Raw genomic sequence first — 22,842 nt, 5'->3', positions numbered from 1 at the left:
TCCTGATAATTCAGGATGCACAGAGGCAAAAAAATAGTGAAGAATCCAGAGTTTGTTTAAGTGCCCATCCTGGTGAAGGAAGGCATAGGAAAAGGAAAGCCTGGAAAATTAAAAGGGCAGAGGGAAGGATAATATTTTTTTCTGTCAAGCACTGTCAAGAAAAGAAAATGCCAATCATAATGATAGGGGAAATATGAAAAAGGGAAAAAATGGTTCTGCTATGCACTGAGCAGTGAATGCTGCTGCAGAGCTGAGCAGTGAGCAGGGAGACAGTGGACACAAAGGCTGGGCTGCCCACTTGGATGGGTGGATGACAAATTGCCAACAACATGAGACTTGCTCCTGTTCAATTACTTTTTAATAACATGAAAGGACTCAGTGCAAGCAGTGAGAGGCTCAGAACAGAAATTACCTTATAGAAAGATCATCTGCCTCAGTGTCTGTCACTGCTGAGCAGGAGGGACACAACAGCAGGGGGAGAGATCAGGATGCCCTCACTGCCTGTAACACACTGCTATGCATGCCCGGACCCTCAAGGATGTGGTTAAGGCAACAGACTGCCCGGTCTCAGCATCTGTTTCTGTCACAGATTCTGGACAAAAGACACTGAGGTTGCCCAGAAACTGAGGGAGCAGCAGCAAATCCAGCAGCACTCGGGGCTGCAGGAACCAGAGTGGAGCTTTCCTCTGTCCAGAGTCAAAAGGGACTTAACAAACTTGTCTGCTCATTTTGGAGGTCCAGATCACAACTTTATATTGTCAGAGACAGAAGTTCTTTAGCAATGGACCATAAAAATAAATAGAAAAAAAGAAGTGCAAAAGCTGTTCCCATCTTCCTTAACTTAATACCTCTTTTCCCCACCTCATTCTCTCCCTAAAGCACAGACAGACTGGATGTGCTGACATTTCTAGCTTTCATTTGATATGAAAAGTTTGGTATTTCCTACAGTTTTGGATAACCAAGCTGCTGAAGTGGAGGGAGTAAAATAGACTGGGAGGTGTGTAATAGAAAAAAGAAAGCCTGAAGGGAGAAAAGACTGAAAAATATAAAACTTCTGTAACTTTTCCCCCTGTTGTTCCTGTGGAACATGAACATTAGTCAGTAGTGAGACATGGGCAGAGGTTGCCCAGAGAAGCTGTGGAAGCCCCATCCCTGGAAGTATTCAAGACCAGGTTTATGGGGACTTGGAGAAACCTGGTCTACTAGAAGGTGTCCCTGCCCATGGCAGGAGGTTTGGAACAAATTAACTTTTAAAGGTCCCTTCCAACCCAAACCATTCCCTGATTCTGTAACTGTGAAGGAACAATTTTATGTTCAGGACTTAGTCCTCAAATATAAAGTTTTAGCACATGACAGGCTGCCTACAAAGGTCAAGTGTAAAACCTTAGCACTTCAATCAACACATTATTTATAACATTTCTGGGATAAGCTGGAGTCCATCTAATCAATGGGAATGAAATATCATTCTAGTGGTTCAAGTTCTAAGGGAATTTTTTTCTAGGATTCTTTCATTGTAATTTTTTTATTGCTGGCATAATTCCCTTTGAAATGACATTTCCATTTCTGCACTCACACCGAGTCAGCCTTTCTGGGAAGGTTTCCTCCGTGCAGCAGAACAATATGGTGCTAATGGGATTACTCACAGCATAGAGTTAAGCATTCATAGAAATCTTTGAGAGAGTGGGGTGATAATTACCAGCTCTCATACCACAGCCCAAATAGTGAAGCATAATAGTGTACACATTTCCCCCAAAGTTGTCTGAACTCCTCTTGGTCAGAGCATTGGTGACATAGGAACAGCTCTGCTGGAGTTTAAGCTCCATTCACTGCCACTATTGTGTATCATTAAGGGAATTTTTTCTTTTTAACACAAGCACAGCACTGAGCATATCCAATGTGAAGATTTTCAAGTCACAAAGCATTTAAAAAATGAAAACTCTGCACTGAATGTAATAAAGATGTCTGTAAATTTTCCCCTTCAAAGCTCTGTATCAACACTTTATTTCAAATGAGTATTCTGAGGTAAAGCAAAACATTAGTCACTAGTATTAAAAAGAAGGGAAAGAAACTAAAATAACAACTTAAAAGGTTGTTTCAGTATGGAAATGAAAAAATGTCAAGTTTCCTCTTTAGGTTTCCTTCTTCCTCTCTCTGCTCTCTTCACCTCCCTCCTTTAGAAGGCAAAGGGAAGGAAGTATGCAGAGATACATTTTTCATCCTCTTTTATTGTTCTTTTTTTTGAATGTATATATCCTCTACTGAGCTGGATATATATCCTCTACTGAACTCATTTTCAATATACTGGGTTTTTACAACATGCTTCTGAACACTTCTGTTTTCTTACATTCTCTGTAATTTTGTCTGATCTCATCATCTCAAAGCAAACTGTTCTCCCTTTTCCTTAATATTATTTTTTATGTTCTTTCTGAGGAAAGCCACTCAAGTGAACTTTGTGTTGTGCAGATAAGAGAAGCAAGCTGTGGTATTCGTAAGGTTTTAACAATAATGAATAATTCCATTCTGTGATGAGCTTTATACTTCCACATCCTCCCTCTTTTCAGTTCTGCCATTGAAAAAAAAATCTATAGAGATTCATGAATTCAGCTACGAATACCAGCAATTAATAACTTATACATCAGCACTAGGTAAAACTGAGGGAATATTCACGTTGCCTAATGCAACATGGAAACCAGGCACAACATTCACCAGGAACTGCAAAATATGTTGGGAGAGAAGGGAAAACTGTAGTGACAAATTATACTAATGGTCCATACAGGAGATATGTAAATGGCTAAATCCATGTTATTCATGGTCTCCTGACTCCCAAAGGAATTGTTAAGCACGTGTAAATTATGTAACATTTCTTGCAGGCCCGTTTCTCCATTGTGTCCCTCTTCCCATTGTCTCATTAATTAACACTTTTCTCTCACTTTCTCCTTTGTTTCCTTCAAACTGTTTCCAGCTAAGAATAAATGAAAACCTCACACTAAAATAAATCATATTTAAATCAACAGGAAGGGAAGAAGAGAAAGCCAGCAGAATACCTCTGCATGCACTGAGAATTATTTATAGTAACCAAAAATGGTCAATTGATCATTGACTGAGATAATATGATCAAGTGATGATCAGATGATCAATTATCTCTTCTGAGAGGAGGGATGGAGGTTGAGGAGTTCTCACAGGACTGTGCTGGGGCTGTGTGAAAATGAAAAAAACAAAGCAATCCTTAATCCAGGGGCATACCAAGCACTCCTCCTGTTCCTAGGTGGAACAGGGAGACCCACAGACACAAGGCTGGGACAGGAGTGGATCTGGGCAATGGGAAATTCTCCCTCTGGTGGGAATGCAAGCCCAACCGTCAGACCAGACCAACAGAGAAGGGGACAGGCACTCCATCTTTTGCAGGTGAGCTCCCTAAATGACCATCACAGCAAGGTAAAAACCCCCAAATAGCAAATTGTCCCACTAAACCCCAGAACTGAAGGAAAAAGCCCACCTAGAAAGGCCTCCCGAGACTGTGGCTGTGCATGAGTTTTAGAAGTTGATCTGTAAATGTCAAGAGAAAGGACATTTTGGAGCTGTAAGATGAGATGCATTGCCTCCAGTGGTGCTGATTGATTAGCCATTCACTGTCACGTAGCTAATTGTTTGCCAGCTGCTAATCAATGAGATCTGAAATACCGTGTGTGCATAAGGCTTATTCCCAAAATTAAAAGGAAAAGAAAAAAAAGCACAGAAAACATTCAATATCCCTGTGGTATTCATTGTCCAAGAGGTATCCCATATAAGGTAAATACTCAAATTTTATTGTTGCCTTTTGTGGAGGATGTGAGAATGACAGATGTGATAGACATGCTTTATATTAAATCTCTCAGTTTTTCCTTACGAATAAAATCCTGAAGCTGCTCTCTGACAGACCCTGAGGAGGCAGTAAAAGGGTCAGCTCAGCGATGGCATAGCTCTGATGTAGCATTAAACAGGTTTCCAGAAAAAGATCATCCACATGACCACTGCCCCATGACTGAATGTTCTGTCAGACACTGGAGCCCATTTGCTCTGGTTGTGTTCTCAGCATCCAGAGTATCTGGGCACAGGCTGAAATATGTCTGACTGGGCTGGAAATGGCTTTCAGAGCAATTTCCAGCTGAAATTATCCAGACATTTATCCAGACATTCTCAGGGCTGTATCAGCCAAATGGCTATCTCCCAACACAGAATTAAAAGCCTGATACTGAACAGATTATGTTTGGAAGAGTCAGAAGGATACAGAGCATAGTCTCCTGTAAGACTGGAATGTAATTATGACTTCTGGGGCACGGTAAGAATAAATTATTGCATTTGTCAAATATTTTGTGAAAATACTATTTCTCATGCAATCCAATGGGCGAGCGATAGTCCAGCAAGCACAACAACGCAAATTCCTACTGTCAGAGCAGATACAACAGTTTGGATTGTCATGCCCAAAGAAAGAGTTGTCCTGCCTTCATCCACAGCCTGTTTGCACAGTGTGAGGTCCCCTAACCTTTACCAAAACTTGTTGAAATTAATAAAATTAATAACTGGGTGATCTAAATGTTTTCTCTCTTTTTATTGGCACAATTTTTTGGGGGTGGAGGGCATGACTTATTTGCAGGTGTTTAAAGCATAGGGTGGCACTAAGAGAATGAAATGATCATCAGTGCCTACAATCTCCAGTTTCTCCTACCTCCTGTTAGCAACTGGTGGGCAGAAACAGCTCTGGAGCCTCTGAACCAGCTCTGCATCTAACATCTCTGTCCTGTGTCCTTCACTGGCCAAGGCACAGCTGAGTCAGAGAAAAATGCATTGAGCATTATGTCTTGAAAATGACTAGAAACCTTCCTTCCTTCTTTTCCTTCCTTTCCTTCCTTCCCTAGAAGCACCATGTGTACAACTTTAAAGAGACAAAAAGGCAAACACAGCTTTTGATAACATATAAAAAGGAAAGCAAATCTATCAAAATAAATAAAAGATGAAGAAATTCAGCCAACTGATGTAATATTTAGATGTTTTGATGACACCCTTTGATGGCTCAGACAAGAGTAGGTGTATTTCATATTTCATAGAAAAAGAGAAGAGCAAGCTCAGAGATTTATGCTTAACCACTAAAGAACAGCTTTTAGGAAGCTGCAGCCAAGAAATTAATTTTTTTAATCAAATTGCAGAGGGGCTGAGTGGGAGGACTGCATGAAGGAAACAGAAAGTAGTGGTCAGAGGGGAAAAGAACAGGCCCTCATACACAGAGGGAAATGGTAGTGGGGGAGGAAACGGGTTTGTTTTCTCTCTCTCTCTCTCTTTTTTAAAATTTTTTTTAGAAAAGTACTTAGAAATATTAATATCTAAGAAAAACAGTAAAGGAAGAAGAGAGATATCATTGTGTAACTGAAGTATATGATATCAGATAGCTGCAATTGCAGCTGGTGGAGATTATGTGTAACATATAACCTGTTGCCAGCTCCTTTGATGAAACCAGTGCTCCCTTTATGCTACACTTGCAAATAAATGAGGTGGTGACCAGTTACCATTAATCTTCTGAAAATCACAAATGAAGGCCAACAGTTTTCTATCAACCTCATCATGAGAATACAGTCGAGGTAAGATCAAAGCTCTGGGGTTACAGCAGGAATGCCTGATTTTGACCAAACCTCTCCAGAGATTTGGAGAATGAAGGATGAACAACAGGACTTGATTTAAGCACGTCTATCAGTGTCCCTGGAATTGATGGCACACCCAGGGCTCCTGCTCCTGAGAGGACACAGCCCCTTTTTCAAAACCTCCTCCTCTCCCCTCATTCCCATGCTCCTTCTCACCAAGTTCAGTGCAAGGGCTGCAACAAGCAATCCAGAGATTCCAGAGCCTGCCCTTCCCTGCGGACATAAACGCTACAACAAAAACCCTCCATGTCCCTCTTGGCTCTGGTAATAACTTTGCTGCAAACTCTGCATTCCTTCACATCAGTGGCATTCATTTCCAAACCCTTCGGTTGCTTGTAAACCGTGCTCCCATGATACTGGGAGAAAGTACACACAGAGACACAAAAGCCTCTCTGCCCCATCATCACAACAATCACTGCAAACTATCAAGCACTGTAAAACAAGGATGTGGGGACAACCTCTAAAATGGACAGTCCAAGGGGTCAAACAGAGCCTAAACTGATTGAAAAACTGAAGTGTCCACCACCAAAATTATCCTTTTGACTGACTTAGGGACGGTTTCTTTCCTTGTCTTTCCCATTTGTGATTGCCCACTTCTGATTCAGATTAAGCCTCTCTCCAGATGAGATGGGATATTATATTTAATAGGGGAAAACCATCCCGCATCAGCACAAAGACACAAAAGCTGGAAGTGGCTCCCATTCCCACAGATGTCAAGTCCTGTGAGAGACTCATGGGTGCTGTCCGGCAGAGATGTGGGACAGCAGGCCAGTTTTCTGCTCTTGTTTGGCTGTTGCAGTGTATGGGAAACAGGGATTTGGGCACGCCTGGTAAGCAACTGAGTGAGTTGTTGTGGAGAAACACCAAACTCATCAGCCAACTTTTTCCCCCTCCCCATTGGGACAGCTTACCAGACTTTGAAGTTTTTTAGCCAAGGAGTATTAGTGCGCTGTGACAGCTGGCAACACATTCCAGTGGGTAAGTGATGGACTGGCTCTGGAGAGAGTAAAATAAATTATGAAGTGGGTGAAATTTCAGCCCTCCAAATAACAGTCCAATGATTTCATTGGAATGGCTCTGTCTGGCAACATATTCAAACACATACAGCTGGGCAGAACACACAAACACTCCTCCATGGAATAGCTGCCTGCATGGGAAGAGAGGGAGTTCTCCTTGGATAAAGGAGCCTGAGCTGGGAGACAGCAAGAGGGGATTTTCAAAATATGTTTGTGTGAGAGCCAGTCACGTATGGTTCTGTGGAGCCAGAAATGAGTGTCATACACACTGCTCAAAGCCAACATCTCCAGGATTCCTCAGGTGACCTCTTTGCCCCAGAAAATGTCATCCACTGTCTGCACTGTTAAAGCACCAGCATATCCTAAAGACTCAATTTCTACCTCAATGAGTGCAATTTGCAGGGGCAGTTAGCATCTGGAAACATGAACAGGTAATGCAAATAAGAGCCCATGACTGAGAGTTTTCTGGGAAGCAAAATGAAGTCAGGTACCTTCCTCCCATTTGGAATTAAATAGGTTTAGATGGTATCACCCTGTCAGGTCCCTCTCCAAACTCTAAAAAGGCTGCCTGACCTGTGGCTTTCAGCACAGAAGGAATGTTATGGAGTTAGTTGCCTTATTTTGAACCAGGACATTACAGGTGATGGACTTTGGCTGACTGACAGAGGTGGTGGGGCAGAGGAGAGGGGAGCAGCTTTCTGGGGACTGTAGGTTTCCTATTTTTAGCAGTAATTCTCTCCACAAAGTTGTACATTCTGAATGCATCATCAACAAACAATAAACAGCCTATTGTGTGAATGTCTGTTGTTGTAGAGGATCTTACATTCTGCTTTTGTCAAAGGTAGTCAGTGTAATTTAATTTGCTCAGGGAAGGACTGTGCAGCTTAACTCTCCAGAATCTCTATATCTTTTTTAGCCTCTGGATGAAATCCATTGAAGTGCAAAAAAATCCCTATGAACAGGTTTTCTTGGAGGTGTATTTGCTTCCATCTCTCAGCTACTCCCATTTGAGCACAGCTTTGTGGCTCCTGTGTTGGCTGCCTGAAAGAATAAACTGTGTGCTGGGAACATTTACTGCAAAACTCATTGCTGCTTGTGTTTGTTTTGCCCTGGTTTAATCAGCATTAGCCAAGGCTAATGGATATGTAGTCAGTTCCAAAAATCAGTTTCTTTCTATGGCTGAAAATTCCAATGGGGAAGTTACATTTTAGGGACAAACCACTCCTGTCTAATATGGCATCATCCCATTTTCTCTCTTTTCATCACACACTGTCTGCTATCTCTGTCTTATTCCAGTGGAATAAACTGCTGATAGAAGGCAATTACTAATTCTTGTCTTAGGAATACCTGTAAACACATTCTTCTATTTGGGAATCTCTCTCTAGCACTTTTGCCTCTGTATATTTAATAAATTAAAAATCAAATTAAATCAGAATTAGATTTCATATTAGCCCATTAAGCAACTCAAAAGTTATGTACTTTGACAAAATCCTAGAGGACTCTAAGAATGGGAAACTGTTTTGATTACACTTAATTTGTCCTCAGTACTGAAGGAGAAAAGGCTTGCAAATAAATTTACAATGTTGAAAAAAAAAATATATATATAGCCACCTTTTGTTTTCTTTCAAATTTAAACAAGAGGACTGAATAGCCCACAGGGGAAACTAGAACATTTCAAGCTGACTTGCAATGACAGAATGATTTGGGCAGGGTTTTGTTTGCTGTTTCTTTTCAATATATATTCACTTTCTTTCCAAAATTTTCTGCTAAGCTATCAAAGTAAAAATTATTATCTTTTATTGCCTCTGTTTTCTTGCTGTTAGACCTCTTGAAGACCTGCCCAGTTAGGTATCACAAACTCACATGAATGCTTTGATGGTGCTAGTCTAGCTCAGTGCTAGTCAGAAGCGCTGAGACCAATACTTCTGTTTATTTAAACAGAATATATGATTATTATCTTTGGTATAGTTGCAAGGAGAAAAAAGAAAAGATCAGGATACTCTTGGACACTGAGCCCAGCTGAAATCCTCAGGAGATTTTAGGGTTTAAAATTACCAGGATGTAAATTTTCACTGAGCTCTGACTAAGGAAGGACATCTGTATGCTCTGTTTCAAGTGAGCACATCACTAGAAATATTCTGAGAGGCTGTTGCTGATATCCAGACATGTGAAATAACAACAGGACGGTCACATTTGTTCCCCTCCCCACCAGTTCCCTCCTGTGAGATGCCTCCCAGTCAAGCTCCATTCATCACTGTATTATTTTTAGCCTGGTTTCCAAAGGAAACCCTGCACATGAGACCATGTTGTCTGTCTGTCTGCTTATCACTGCCTCCATGAAAATGCACCCTTGCCCAGTTTCAACCAAATTGGACAGCAGGACAGAAGCCTGTGGGATGTGAAGTAGCTGCTCCCCCCTGAGCTTCCAGAAGGAATGTAAGAAAGGCATTGGTTAGCAACCAACTTTACAAAATTACACCTCTTTCTGGTGTCATTATTCCTTGACTCAGAAAAAAACCCATAAATATGATCCCTGGTCCTACTTTGCTGCTGATGCTTAATTAGGCAAAATGTAACAATGGAGACAAAAAAGCCCAAATTTCCAGCAAGCATCACCTGCTACATTCACAGAGGGTACAGCCCAACCACTGGAAAAAGCAGTGGCTTGACTGGCTGGCCAGAAATGAAATCAACAGGGTAATTAACCCCAGGTGATGACCACTGGTCTGAGTCAGGAAGATCACCAGCCCATAATTTTGGTGTACAGCCAGAACCAGCTCAGTTTGAAATCAGGGCTCCCAATCTGACCCAGCACAAGAAGCAAGATCACCACAAAAAACTATATTTTCAGTGTCTACAGCTTAAATATTACTGAGCTGGGTAAAACATCTGTTTTGGCCACCACCAACAGACCTGGGAGCATTGCCTGCTATGGGGCTGATTGTTTATATATTTATTTATGCTTTCTTTGTTTTTGATGGGTTTTTTTAAATGGCAATCAAAAGCTTCCCATATAGAAGCATGAACTAAAACTATATTTAAGCCCCTAAAGTGAAGAATTGCCGAGCGCCTGTGGTCTCGTTAAGAACCAAGTGACACTCACTCTTTTGAAAGAGCAGCTTGGCATCTCTGGAACCAAAGCACTGGGAGAAAAGCTCCACTGCTCACTTCCCAGCTAACCAAGGAGCCAGCAGAACACTAGGAGGGAGAGGATGAGAGATGCTCACTGTGTAATAGTTCACCAGGATCTTTGCTTTCCTTATAAAACAGCCCGTTTTGAGTCACCCAAGTGTCATCAAGCACTGAGACTGTGAGGTTCACTGACCCCTCTGCAAAATGTAGTGTTCTTTTTCCAAATATTTATCTTTTCAGCTGAAAATGCCTGTGCTTGATCTCTGACTGGAGTAATATTCTTGGAAGAAAAAGCAAAGTACTTTCAGCTGTTTAAAATAACTTTACAAATGATTTTATAAAAAAGCAGTCATACATAGTTGCATATACTTTGCAAGGCCAAAAGGAAAAAAAAAAAAAAGAATTAAGTTTGACAGCTGGCTTGGGCAATGCTTTCATATAGATCTGGTGCCTTTTCTGGACTTGAAATAAACAAGGATCTGCCAGGGAAAGCATGCAACCTGTGCATTCATAGAATAACAGGTTGGTTTGGGTTGGAAAGGACCTTAAAGACCATTTTGCTCCAGCCCCCTGCCATTGGCAGGGACACCTTCCACTAGAACACGTTTCTCAGGGCCCATCCAACCTTCACATGAGGTGTATCTTTAAAAAGTGCACATGAGTAAAGAGCACAGACACAAAAAAAGACAAAGACATCAAAAAAAAAGGCATGACATCAAAAAAAGGATCTGTCACCACAGCTGCTCTTGTCTCACATCCTCTCTTAGTTTTGAGACAAAATGGATTGGTGGGGCAGTGCAGGAAATAAATTTACTAAACTTGAGTGAATTGAGTACAAACTGTGAAGATCCAGATTGAAAAATAATTGTGAAGAAGGTTGTACGTATCCCTGAAATTACTGAACCAAACAGGAATATGAATCAATTCTCTGTATTAAGGAAATTAAAGTATGTTTATAAAAGAGAAGCTGGAAAATTTGGGATTACTTTCTCAGGCTTGAGTCCACATTCCCCTTTTGAAGTGAGTGAAGAGATGCCACTCAGTTTAGCAATGGATCTAAACTTAGAAACACGCTGTACACAAGCTGACCACCACACCCCAGATGACCATCAGCTATCACACCCTGTGTAGCCTGCTCTCTGTGTTTCATATCACTTTAACAAAGGCATAAAAGAACATTATTTTTGAAGGTAAGGGTGGAGTGAGGAAGAGAACAAAGGAAGGAAACCTGAACAGGGATAGTGCATTAAAAAAAGAAAAAACACACTAAAAAAGACAGATGCTGTAATATGCTGGAAAGCAGTGATTGTCCTTAAAGTCCTTTCCTCCTCCCTGTGTATCTGGAATTTACACTGTGAAATTGCTACTGAAATGACTGCAAGGAATTACTGAAATCTCCACATAAAATTCAGGGTTCAGGGTCCTGGATCTTGTGCTCATTAAAAGTGCAGAGATGTGAAAAACTTCTGTTCTTTTAATTTATGTGCTTGTGCCAAGAAGCTTTTGTGAAATACTCATAGGAGGACTACTTCTACATTTTTTTCTCTCCAGATTAATTAAAAAAAATTCCTTGTTAATTGCATTTATGGCATCATTCCTTTAACTAGAAGAGGGAGAGAGTATGTGAGATGACTCTGTCTGGTGGCAGCTCTGGCCCAGCACAGCTGACAAGTGTGGTGTGGGGAGGTGGGCAAAGCAAACTTTCCCTTTTTCATTGAAAGAACTGCTATAACATGATTTTTTTCTTTTCCTGCTCAAGGCCTGCTGCTTTCTCAGTGTCATACTGATGAAATGGAAAAACCCAACAGCATATTTTGTCTTGTGGTGGAGGTGGGGTAAAATTCCTGACTGCTACCACAGGAAAGGTTGTTATTCTCATTAAATCATCCTCTCTGCAATATCATGCCGTGTTCGTGGACTGCTGCAACTGTTTCTTTGGCAAATGCTCCAGTTAATATAAGCAATCATATTGTTCTAAGGTCATCCAGGAAACCAACAGGCTCCCTTTCCTCCTGACCCTCTCACAGCTTCCTGTCATTCCTGTGCTCTTCCTAATGCACTGGCCTTATTTCAGCCTTGGGGAAGTGAGCTGCTCAGAAACTCCTGCTGCAGAGAGTCCCTACAAAATAAAAACTTTTCCTGAAGCTTCTCCCTTGAATGCAGTATGCTTCCTGACCACAGCCAAACTCCTCCAGCGCTTGGGGCCAGGAACTTCTTGCTTGACCCTGATGGGATAGCAGCACTCTCAGGAATTTGTTCCCCAGGAACCTTTTTGCTACACCCACAACTGCGCCTTTGTGTCCCTCTGAGTCCAGGGAAGAAGAGGGGTAAGCAGGTAAGAGGGAAACTTGCTGGCCAACAGCAGGGAAAGTGATCCATGTTTTTGTGATCCACCACCTGCCTTTCCCATCTATCATGAGCCTTTGCACAGGAGAGACAAGAGGAAGATGCTTTAAACTGAAAGAGGGTGGGGTTAGATTAGATATTAAGAAGAGATTCTTCCCTGTGAAGGGGGTGAGGCCCTGGCAGAGGTTGCCCAGAGAAGCTGTGGCTGCCCCATCCCTGGCAGTGTTCAAGGCAGGGCTGGATGGGGCTCTGAGCAACCTGGGATAGTGGAAGGTGTCCCTGCCCATGGCAGAGGGGTTGAAACAAGATGATCCTTCTGGTCCTTTCCAACCCAAACCATTCTGTGGTTCTGTGGTTGGATGGAGACTGGTCAGTGACAGTTCACTGGGACATTATGGATCACCTTGCCAAGACAAAGCAAAACCTGCTAACACCCAAAATCAGGGCATTACAGAGAAGGCTGCAGAGGGTATCTGCCCTTCTAAGGGCTGCTGTGAAACAGAAAGGGGTGAAAAAGGGGCCAGGTGGTGACAGGAACAGCAGGCACCCGGATCTCTTTGTTTGTGGGGGCTGTGGGTAGCACAGACCTGTGTCTGGCTTTTGAGTGGGACCTGGCAAACATCTGGAAAGGCACTGATGTTCATGCTGTGCCAGGGGCGTGTCTGCAGGGACAGGATGACAAGGAGCCAAGCCCTGAGACTGGCAGCCTGTTCACCTTGTTGGGCTGTCCAAGCCACAGGTAATGGTGTTGATTAAACAAACACCCAGCTGGAGCAGCTGTAGGCATGTCGAGTGCCTGTGTTGATGGGAGCAGCTCCAGAGGGTAAACAGGGGAGAGGAGAGCCACTGGCATGTGAAGGGCTTGCTAGGAATGGGCCCACGGACATGAAACCACAGCCAGACAAAGGGAGGGGGGAATTTCCACAGAGCACTTGAAGATCTTATAAAACATTCATTAAATTAGGTTTGCAGCGATTGTCAGCACTTGAATTATAAGGACCAAATCCAATTGAAAAACTACCTTTTGCTTTCATGTGAAATGGTAACTGCACATCAAACGTTTTAATCTCCTCCAATGATAAATATGTGGAAATCTGTAGGTCTATTTATATAAAAGCTTCCAAAAGATATGTTATCTCTGCAATTTACCCCCACTCCTTCCCCAAGGGATTTTTCTTTCATGTCTTCTTGCATGGTCTACATTTATTTACTGGTGAATATCACTTCAAATGAATTTAGTAGCAGGGATGTTTATAGAAATAGCACATTTTCAATGACTTGTGGAGAATACTTACAAAGTGAATGTTGTAAAACACAAGTGTGTTTACATTAGAAAACCAATAACAGACTGGTGAACAGACAGTCAAGGCATGGAAGAAAATAAGAGACCTGTTCATCAACTCCAAACCAGCCTACAGTCTTGAATATCAAAATTCTCTTTTGGTGGTTCTACCTCTTTTGTGACAAACCTCTTTCCACGTAAGCTTTAGACCAGGAATTTTTCACTGAAACTATTCAGAGGATCACGTGTACAATTATTTTAATAATATTTTGAAAATACATTATTCTGGAGGACAGGGAATGAAGCAAACCTGCTCCAATAAGCAATTTGTGATAAATTATTCAGTCACCTCTAATCAAAAGTGCATAGCATGAAGGTAAGTAGAGAAAAACATCCCTAAGCAGCACTTTATCTATTGTATTTTTGAAAGGAACCATGTGTGACCAAAGTATGAAATTAACTTTCCCAGAAACTCTGGTACATTCTTGTTTTGCTTTGGATTTAGATATCAATTTATTTGACAAGAAGCATTCACTTCCAGGTCATCCAGCTGCTTGACAGTTAGAAAAAAAGAAACAATGTGCTGAATCTGGGGCCAGATTCACCTCTATCTACAACAGAATGGCAGAATCACAGAATGGTTTGGGTTGGAAGGCACCTTAAAGATCATTTAGCACCAACCTCAGCTGTGGGCAGGGACACCTTCCACTGGACCAGGTTGCTCAGGGCCCCATCCAACCTGATCCTGAATCAAGTATTAGTCAGTACCAAGAATCAGTTTCACTTGAAATATGCCTAATTCTGCATGGATAGAAGCACTTCTAGCTATAAGAAATCTGACTGCCAAATTGAGGCAAAATGAAATGCTCACTGTAAAGGAAAAGTTGCCATAAATACAAATAAACATCCACAGCTTCTGGGAAAATTAGAAGTAAAATTCTTATTCTGAGAGGAAAAGACATGGTCTGCAATGAACTGAGGAATTATACTAAAGCCACCAAAATGGGAATATTTCCAGTATGGCACAGATGGTCAGCATGGATGGACTCAGCAGAGGAACCCTGCTGTTTTTAGCCAGGCAGAGCATGTAGACGCACGTGTAGCTGATTTATTTTCAAGGCAAGAAACACTTTCCTTCTTTTCTGCTCACCATAATATTGGCAAAGCTAACTTTTGCTCCTTGCCTTGATTTCAGTTCCCTCAGGCCAAAAGGAAATCAAAGTTTGACCGAGGAAGAGACAGCAAGCAGAAGGAGGTACAGATCAGTAAACATGGTCTCAGGCTGCCCAAATACCCAGGTCAGAGCCAGAGTACAGGTCAGAATTAACAGAAGGGCACGGAAAGTCCGTGTTTTCATGCAAAAAAGGGAAAATGATCAGTACATCCCTCTCTCTAATTTATCAAACCTGAGCCACTACTACAGCATTGAAAGCAGCTCTGAGTGTCCCATGTGCATCAGGACTCTTTTACAGAAGCACCTAGTAAGCCACCAGTCACAGGGGTGTTGGTGTCAGGACAACTCCGATGGGGAAAATCCAGTCAATCAAAACAAATACACTGAATTTGTGATTTTCAAAGCACAATAAACTCATGACTAAAAGGTACCATTCAGAAATACAGCAGCATTTCCTCCTTATTTTTTAATCATGGACTAGTAAATGAGCACCTTCTGATCTGTTTTAGCCAGCAGACAAACCATTCTGTAAAGCTTAACAACATTTTCCAGTCTTCCCAGTACCTTGCCAATTTCAGCAAGGCCATGAAAGGAAAGAACCATCCAGCCATCATCCTGCTAGAAGGAGAGAGTTGCTTTTAATTATGGAAAAAGCAAGCCCCAGCACCTAGCCAAATGCCAGGTAAAAATTGCACTTCTAGAACCTTGCAGAAATGGCAGAGACAGCTGAATAATGTCTAGAGGGAGGCCCTGGACCCGTGGTTTCACTGGTGCACAAACTTCTTCCCAGCTGTCATTCCAGTACACTACCCCAAACCAGAGTCCTCTGGATGTATGACATTCCCTTTTCCAAACCTAAACCAGAGTCATGTAGTATTCCAGCCCAGTTTTCTAAGATGATGAATTACACTCTTCAGAACTTTGCTATATAATTATGGACACCTTTAAGGAAACCAGAGATCCTTGTAAGTTTGGATTAAACTACTTGCAGAATGTTTACACAGAGTACAGTTATGTTCTCCTATTGTTAAACACAAATAAAGTAGACACTGCTAACATAAAAATCAGAAAAACCTACCCATTTTCAAGGAATATTTATGTGTGGATCTTCAAGAGTTCGGAGGATCCAAGAGAAATGCAGACATTTAAAAGAGTAGAACTAAGTGAAAACAGCATTGCCAAAAGTATCCCTATTCTGTTGGCACAGTCCATGCAAATCACAACACTGCATCCTTGTTTCTTCCAGGCAAAAATCCCCTTCATGCTAGATGAAAGGAATTTCTAAATTATAGCTATAAGTTTTTAACAAGAGTTCACAAGGTTTCCTTCCTTAAGTATTGTTTAGATAAGGTGCTTTAAAACAGAAATTCACCCTTTCTCAGGTTCAAACAAGATCGTGGCTTCCTGTCATTCCAGACTTCTCTGTAGCTCTATCAAACCACCACCACTTGTTCCCAGCAGCGAGGATTCACCACCAACCATCATAGGAATACCTCACATGTTCCAGCTGTAGCATTTTCTTGGATGGGGAGGCAGGTAGGGTTGAAGAAAATAAGTGGGAAGAATATCCATACAAGGCCATTTGGACAGCAAGTCATGATCTCCCTAACATTTGTTGCTGTGCCCCTACATTTGGCCAATTATCTGCTGGAAATTAATTGTCCCACGGTGTGACCATTTTACCAAAATTACCCCTACAGAGAGCCAGGAAAAAAAGCTGTGGCAGGGTCATTGAGCCCTCACATCCTGCCAGGATGAGAAGAGCTGTAGGTTGTACATCCATCTCTCCATCACTGCCTGTTACTGAGCCGTAATTTTGCCTCACCCATCCAGGGAGAGAACGACAGATCATCAAGGTCTGCAGCCCTTGGGGGTGAGAGGTGGGGGGATGAGGTTTACTAGAAAGCTGCTCACATTTCATTTGAGTAATCCTGTCTGCTTCCAAGCAGATTTCAGAAAAATATCAGTGTTCTGCTGAATAGCTTTAATGGGATTACCTTTAAGGCTTCTCTAATAAGTGGTGTTATTAAGTTGTCTGGCTCATATGGAGAATTATGCGTAACCACTGGCACTCCCCCTTTTCCCTGGTTTTGTTACAAATTGGAATTAGTGTCTACTTGGTGTTGGGTTTCGTGTTTTAAAGAGGATTGGGTTAGGGGAAAATCTTTTGGGTAAAGCCCTTTTTAAAATTTTGCCTATATTTAAAAAATCCCTTTCTTTCAGCCTATGAAATGTGTCCTGAAAGGGATTAGAGATGCTGTTCAGTACAAATCTGCCAGGAAGTCCAAATCAAGATTTCACAGATCAAATAACGGTACAAGATTGCAAAGGCCTAAGATTTTGGAGGAAAAAAATTGTCTCATATTTTCAAAGCCAGTCTGAAAGCCCAGTAGGAATTAAAAGGAGTGGGCAGACCCTGAAATGATGTAATTCTTTCAGCCTTTCAAGGTGAGTAATGAAAAAAAAAAAAAAAAAATTTAAATCACTCATTTTAAAAAAGTGAATACACTTAAACAGCATTGACTAGAATGTTTTGAACTTGATGGAAAGTCTCTCTGAAAGTGAATGAAAAAAGACTATTAAATTCAAGCAGTTCTTGATTCAATTCCTTGAACAAATGATAAAAAAGGTGGTATCCTTAGACCAAAATAAACTAAGGTAACATGAATGAAGAATTGTTAAAACCAAAGAAAGATTCATCTCCAGGAAGACAACCTAAAGAAATGACATAAAACCCCAGAGCTACTGTATCCAGACAATTTATTGAAGGAAATCCCCCAGGGAATGACACTGAAAGGGCCTGTGCTCCTGTGGGAGGTTCTGCAGCAGTAAAAGTGATCAGCAGGAGGGTTACAGCTGTGTTGGTACTGTTGACACCTTAAACATCTGTCTCATTTACCTGTGACAGGAGAGAAAGGGGGCCTAACTCCAGCACAGTGACTGCCAGCAAGTCTTGGTGCAAGGAAATTTGTTTTCCCTCTTTTATGGCTTGATCCTCCTCCATCCTCTCTTGGCAGCAGAACCTCTTGTTGACTCTAAAATGTGTCTCTACTCTGAATAGTTTCCTGTGGCTGAAGAAGTCAGAGCTTCAGATCAAAAAAGCTTTTTGTAAATTCAGTTTCAATCATGATATATATACACATATACCTATATATATCTACCTCTCTATCTATCTATCTATCTATCTCTATATATATATCTCTTTTTATTGCCTTAGAAAAAACAGGGAATGCTGATTTTTCTTTGGAGTTTCCATCTTGAGATGGGGGACATCAAATGAAATTGGAACTTCAAGTGGGAGAATGCTAATGCAGCACAAGAAACCTGCGTGGGCTTTGTTTTTCACATGGGAAATAGCAGAGATGAGCTTCAGAGCTGCAGTAAAAGCAATTGAGCAATTGCCAAGATTTGTAGTCATGATCTCAGGATTTCACTCACTTGAGCAAATGCCCTTGAAACTCCCATTATGGTTTGTGAATCAGCAGCTGCCTTACTTTCTTAGAGATATCATCACTACAAATAAAAGTGTTGAATCCCCAGGGAGATCAGAAGGTTCTGGTCTCTATTTTCAGGGACTTTTTATTTTCTGGGGTGTACACAGGAGTCCAGCTCTATTTCTTGGAATGGGAAAAAAGTGCCTTGGGATTTGCTCAACCAACCAACCTCCTGTTTTCTCAATATACACCTGACCTTTCCTAACTACCTGGTAGGAGGAGGAGGAGTTCAAAACAGAAGAAACCACACTCTGGCAGCCCTATAGCACTGCTCAGCATTTTCAGCTGTGAGGAATTTCTTTGCTGTAAGTGGAATTCCTCATGCAGAAGGGCGTTCTTCAGGATGTGCAGTGCCATAAAAATCTGCTGCCACTTGAAACATCCTGTGCATTATAAGCCCAAAGATGCCAGTAATAAAAGAAAACGTACTCTGAAGCCCTATGATTCTAGGCTTCAGGACACGTTTAGGCTGCTTCACCTCTTCACAAAGCATAAGGTGAAATCATTCTTTTTCCAGTTGCACTGGAAAATCTGTTCATGCCCAGGTTTTCTGTGTTTTTCTAGTGGCTCCCAACAGACATTACCAAACCAGCATCACTGCTGAATTTCCAGGCAAAGATATGAGGCCTTGAAGTAAAATGAGGGTGCTCAAGAGGAATGCTTTTGTTGGGATGACTCCTTTCAAAACAGCATTATTGCTATATTTGACTGATCAAAGAACTGTAATACATGATTCATTTTTTCACTGACTAAATGTATATTTAAACAAACAAATAGTAGAGAAGCCTGAAAAATAGAAACATAATGAGTAAAATTTTCATAAGCACCTAACGAACCTAGGTCCTAAGGAATTACACTCTGCTTTAAAAAATGATTTATACATTGTGACTGCACTAAAAACCATCTTCAACAATTTTAAGCTTGTGTTTCAAACAAATTTTCATCAGCTGACCTGTGTTTCTAAATGGATAGTAAAAGCACTGAATCATTTCTGAAAGCACTTCAACTTTTTCACTCAGTGATCTAAGTATATTTACAGACACAAAGTTTTATATATCTCTGATATTTTAAAAGCGCCTTTGTTCCACACACTGCCATAGACAGAACATTCCAGTTGTTCATTTCTTGGGGGCATAATAGGAATATTGTGGCAAGAAAAAGATCGCACTTAGTTTCAGAGGTAAAGGGAGAACCTTTTTATGTTTGGCAATACATTCTCCCAAGGAGAAAAAGCTGGTTATGATCAAGACAAGGCTGGAGACAAACACTGTCTCTGACAAATGATGGTTAGCAGGACCATTCCAATATCTGATCGAGTTTAGGATGCTCTGATGACCTTTCCCTTTTTTTTTTTTTTTTTGGTTTTTTTTTTTTTTCTGTGAGAAGGGTGGAAAGTCACAAGTATGAGTAATAGAAGTCTAAGTCTAGTCCTTTTTTAGACATGCTTAAAACTTCCCTCTCTGTCCCTCACAACCCGTTTACATTCCTAATCTTCATGTGGTGCCTATTAGCTGAACATAAATATGGAATGTTAAGCCTCTGTGTATCCCAAACTATCTGCAGCCTCGAAGGATTCAGGAAAAATTAAACACGAGAGTAAGTAGGCTTCCAGAAATAACAGAGCTTTAACAAACACATGAAGTATTTATAGAACATGTAAAGAACAAAGGAAATGCAGCATTTCCTCCCAGTCCATCAGTGTTTCATTAATACTATTCCCATTTCATGTCACTACTCTTGAGGAAAGGCATCACAGCTAATACACCTAATAAATGCCCCTGAACAAACCTGATTTTTGTGAAAAATGCAGTGATATATGTATTTCAAGGTGTAATTATTTTGTAAATAAAGTCATGCTTTTGAAAAATTAATCTTCTAGTAAGATTTGGGCTGAAGAGGTGATGGTTACTTGTGCATCTGCAAGACCTACAGTGGGGAAGCAAGTGCATATCACATTTTTTGGCCACAAAATGTTAATTGAACATGCAGATTGTCTGCTGCTACAATGGCAAATACTGGGGTAGTGTAAACTACAGGGGGGAAAAATACATACATGACTCATGTCTCATTCAGAAATCTTGGGCCAAAGAGCATTTATGTAATTAATGGAGGGTAAAATATTGCAGGGACATTCTAGCATCAAATAAGTAGATGGGTATCTGCCATGGTCAGTCAATTTTAAAATGGGATATTACAAAATAGCAGGCACTTTAGAGGAAGTATAGGTGTACAGCTGCAAGAAAAAAAGGATGGTTAGGAGTCAGGGACCTGACCTGACTGGCATCTCCACTGTCAAAAATTTAGCAGTCTTCAAAATTCTTTTGAGGATTTTTTTCAAGAAGACAAATAGAAAACAAAGAAAAAGCCATGGCCTCTCCAAATGTTCACTTTATTGATTAGACAAAATTAGAAAACCAGGGCAATAGAAAGTCTTGGACCCCCAGACTCAATTTGTCAAGCAGAAACTCTTGAATGAGGAAGCTGGAGCTAATGGGCTTCTCCCAGTGCTCTGTGCTGATCCATCTGCAATCCCACATCTAACTGGGGCTGTTCAAAGCTTAAGCCTGACACCAGAGATTTCTTAAAATCCCTGATCTCAAAAAAAAAGAGCCAAAAAAGGGAAAAGGGTAGAAGACTGAAGCCAAAAGCTGACCTGCAATGAAAAGTTTGAGCTTCTTTTTAAGGTATCTAAAAATGAGTATGGAAAAAATTTCAACAAATAACTGTTTGACTTTTTCATGCAAGTCAAAGATCATATACACACATACTTATGAATCTCCCTTGCCTGTGCTAATGGAAATCTTTAGACAACTTTAATTTAGCTGCTGTTAACAATCCTGCTACAATTGAGTCAAGTGCAAAGTGCCTTGTAAATAATAGAGCTGTTTATAACCTGAAGGGCAAATCCAAATCCTGTTTAATTTCCTTACTATTGGTCATAAACCAGTCATTTTGAGAATAGAAGCATGATGTGCAAATGTAGTAAATCTCTCACTTTTATCATCCGGTCAGAGCAAACCCATCCTCTTTTCCAGCTTTGCTACCATGTTTGGAAGTGAGAGAAAACTCCGTCTCTAGTGATGCAAAGGAACTCCAGACAATCCAGAGCTCCCTGTGCATAACAACAAGAAGTCTCAGATTTTACAGCTGATTTGGTTTAGGATTTTTTGGCATTGAAGCCCCTGAGTGGTTCCTCATCACAGAACCTTTACTAATTGGAAAGGCATCACAGCAGCACCAGGGCTGGTGGCACCGGAGCTCTGCTGGCACCCGAGAGCAGGAGAACCCAAGGGAGAGAAGTCAACACTTTCTTGACAAGAAGCTTGCTAAAAATAAGTGGCTTGCACACCTTCACAGAGATCCAAGCCTAGCTGGGAATTATTCATGCCCACGGAAAGGGGCCAGGTTTGCTGGATGCATGAGGCCATTGCAATGAGCTCATGAGCTGCACTCATGCTGAACAGTGAAAATGTGCTCTGGAAAACAGAGATGTGGGTGGAAATGCTTTGGTACCATTTTAACTCTGAGATACTATGAATGTTCAGGATGTTTGATAATATAATCTCACCTTTTGTGGGTTTTTTATAGACAGGCTTAACACAAGTCTAGAAAACCAAGACTAAAGTAGAAAATAGAACAGAAGATGACCCTTCTTTACTGGGAATGTATCCTGCAAACAAACTTCAGACAAATCATAGAAATCTTATTTTAAAAAAACAGTGAAAAAAATTGGCCAGATTAGGGCTGTGGATGCTCTCTGTATCTAAAATAAATCCATTCAAATCATCTGGCTCTCTGGTTGTTAAGGGTTCTTAAAATACTTCACCCATTTGCCAATTTATCGGTCATCATTTTGAGAGCCAAACTTCTAACTTTTATTTTAGCTCAAAGAACAGATTTTTTTTTTTTTTTTCTCACTGGAGACATTGCTGATCTGTCTGTGATTAGATATGAAACCAGTGCTTTCCAGCAGCATGAAGGAAAGCGAAACATTAAAATAATGATGAAGGTTTGGTTAAAGATGATGAAGTTAATTTGAAATCCCTTTAATTCCCAAGGTAAGCTTTCAGAAGTACTTCTGGAGGGAGCATAATTTTCTTACCCTTTGTTACGATCTTCCTTTGCAGGAATACTTAAGCCTAAATGGACCGGGGTAGGACAGATTTTCAGTTTTTCAAAATATTTTAACAGTTTGCCTCACAGAGAAGCAAACTGGAAAGAAAATTGTCTGTAGGAGATAAAAAATAGCTTTCAGGTCTTGTTTTCCATGCTGCCTGTGATTAAACTGTCTCTAGGTACTCCATGTGATGCCCCTGCAAGGTTGGCTGTGAGGGTTATTTACTGATGCTACTGAAAAATAGAAAATGCAGCAAGAAAGAAAAATGACCTGTGAAAAGAAGATGGAATTATCTATAGAAGTGTGTACTTCAAAGTTTACCTCAGCAGAAAAGGCTGTCGGTAATTTGTTATTAATAGGGCTTTTGCATGTAGTTCGTGCTTTTACAGTTACAGAAAGTATCCGTCTCCTTCTTGGAAACGTGTGTTTTATTTCTAGAACTCCCAAACTGCCTGGACAACATGTCAGGGTGGAAATTCATGGAATCACACAATGGTTTGGGTTGGAAGGGACCTTAAAGGGAGCCAACAAAGGGCAGTTGCACTTTCTTATTCCTAAATCCCATAAACAACCTTGTTCTCCAGGCAAAGGAACTATCTATACAACAGG

Source organism: Vidua macroura, chromosome 4 (assembly GCF_024509145.1).
Source record: "Vidua macroura isolate BioBank_ID:100142 chromosome 4, ASM2450914v1, whole genome shotgun sequence".
Lineage (NCBI taxonomy): Eukaryota > Metazoa > Chordata > Aves > Passeriformes > Viduidae > Vidua > Vidua macroura.
The sequence above is the reverse complement of the archived record's forward strand: the minus strand, read 5'-3'. Positions refer to the sequence as shown.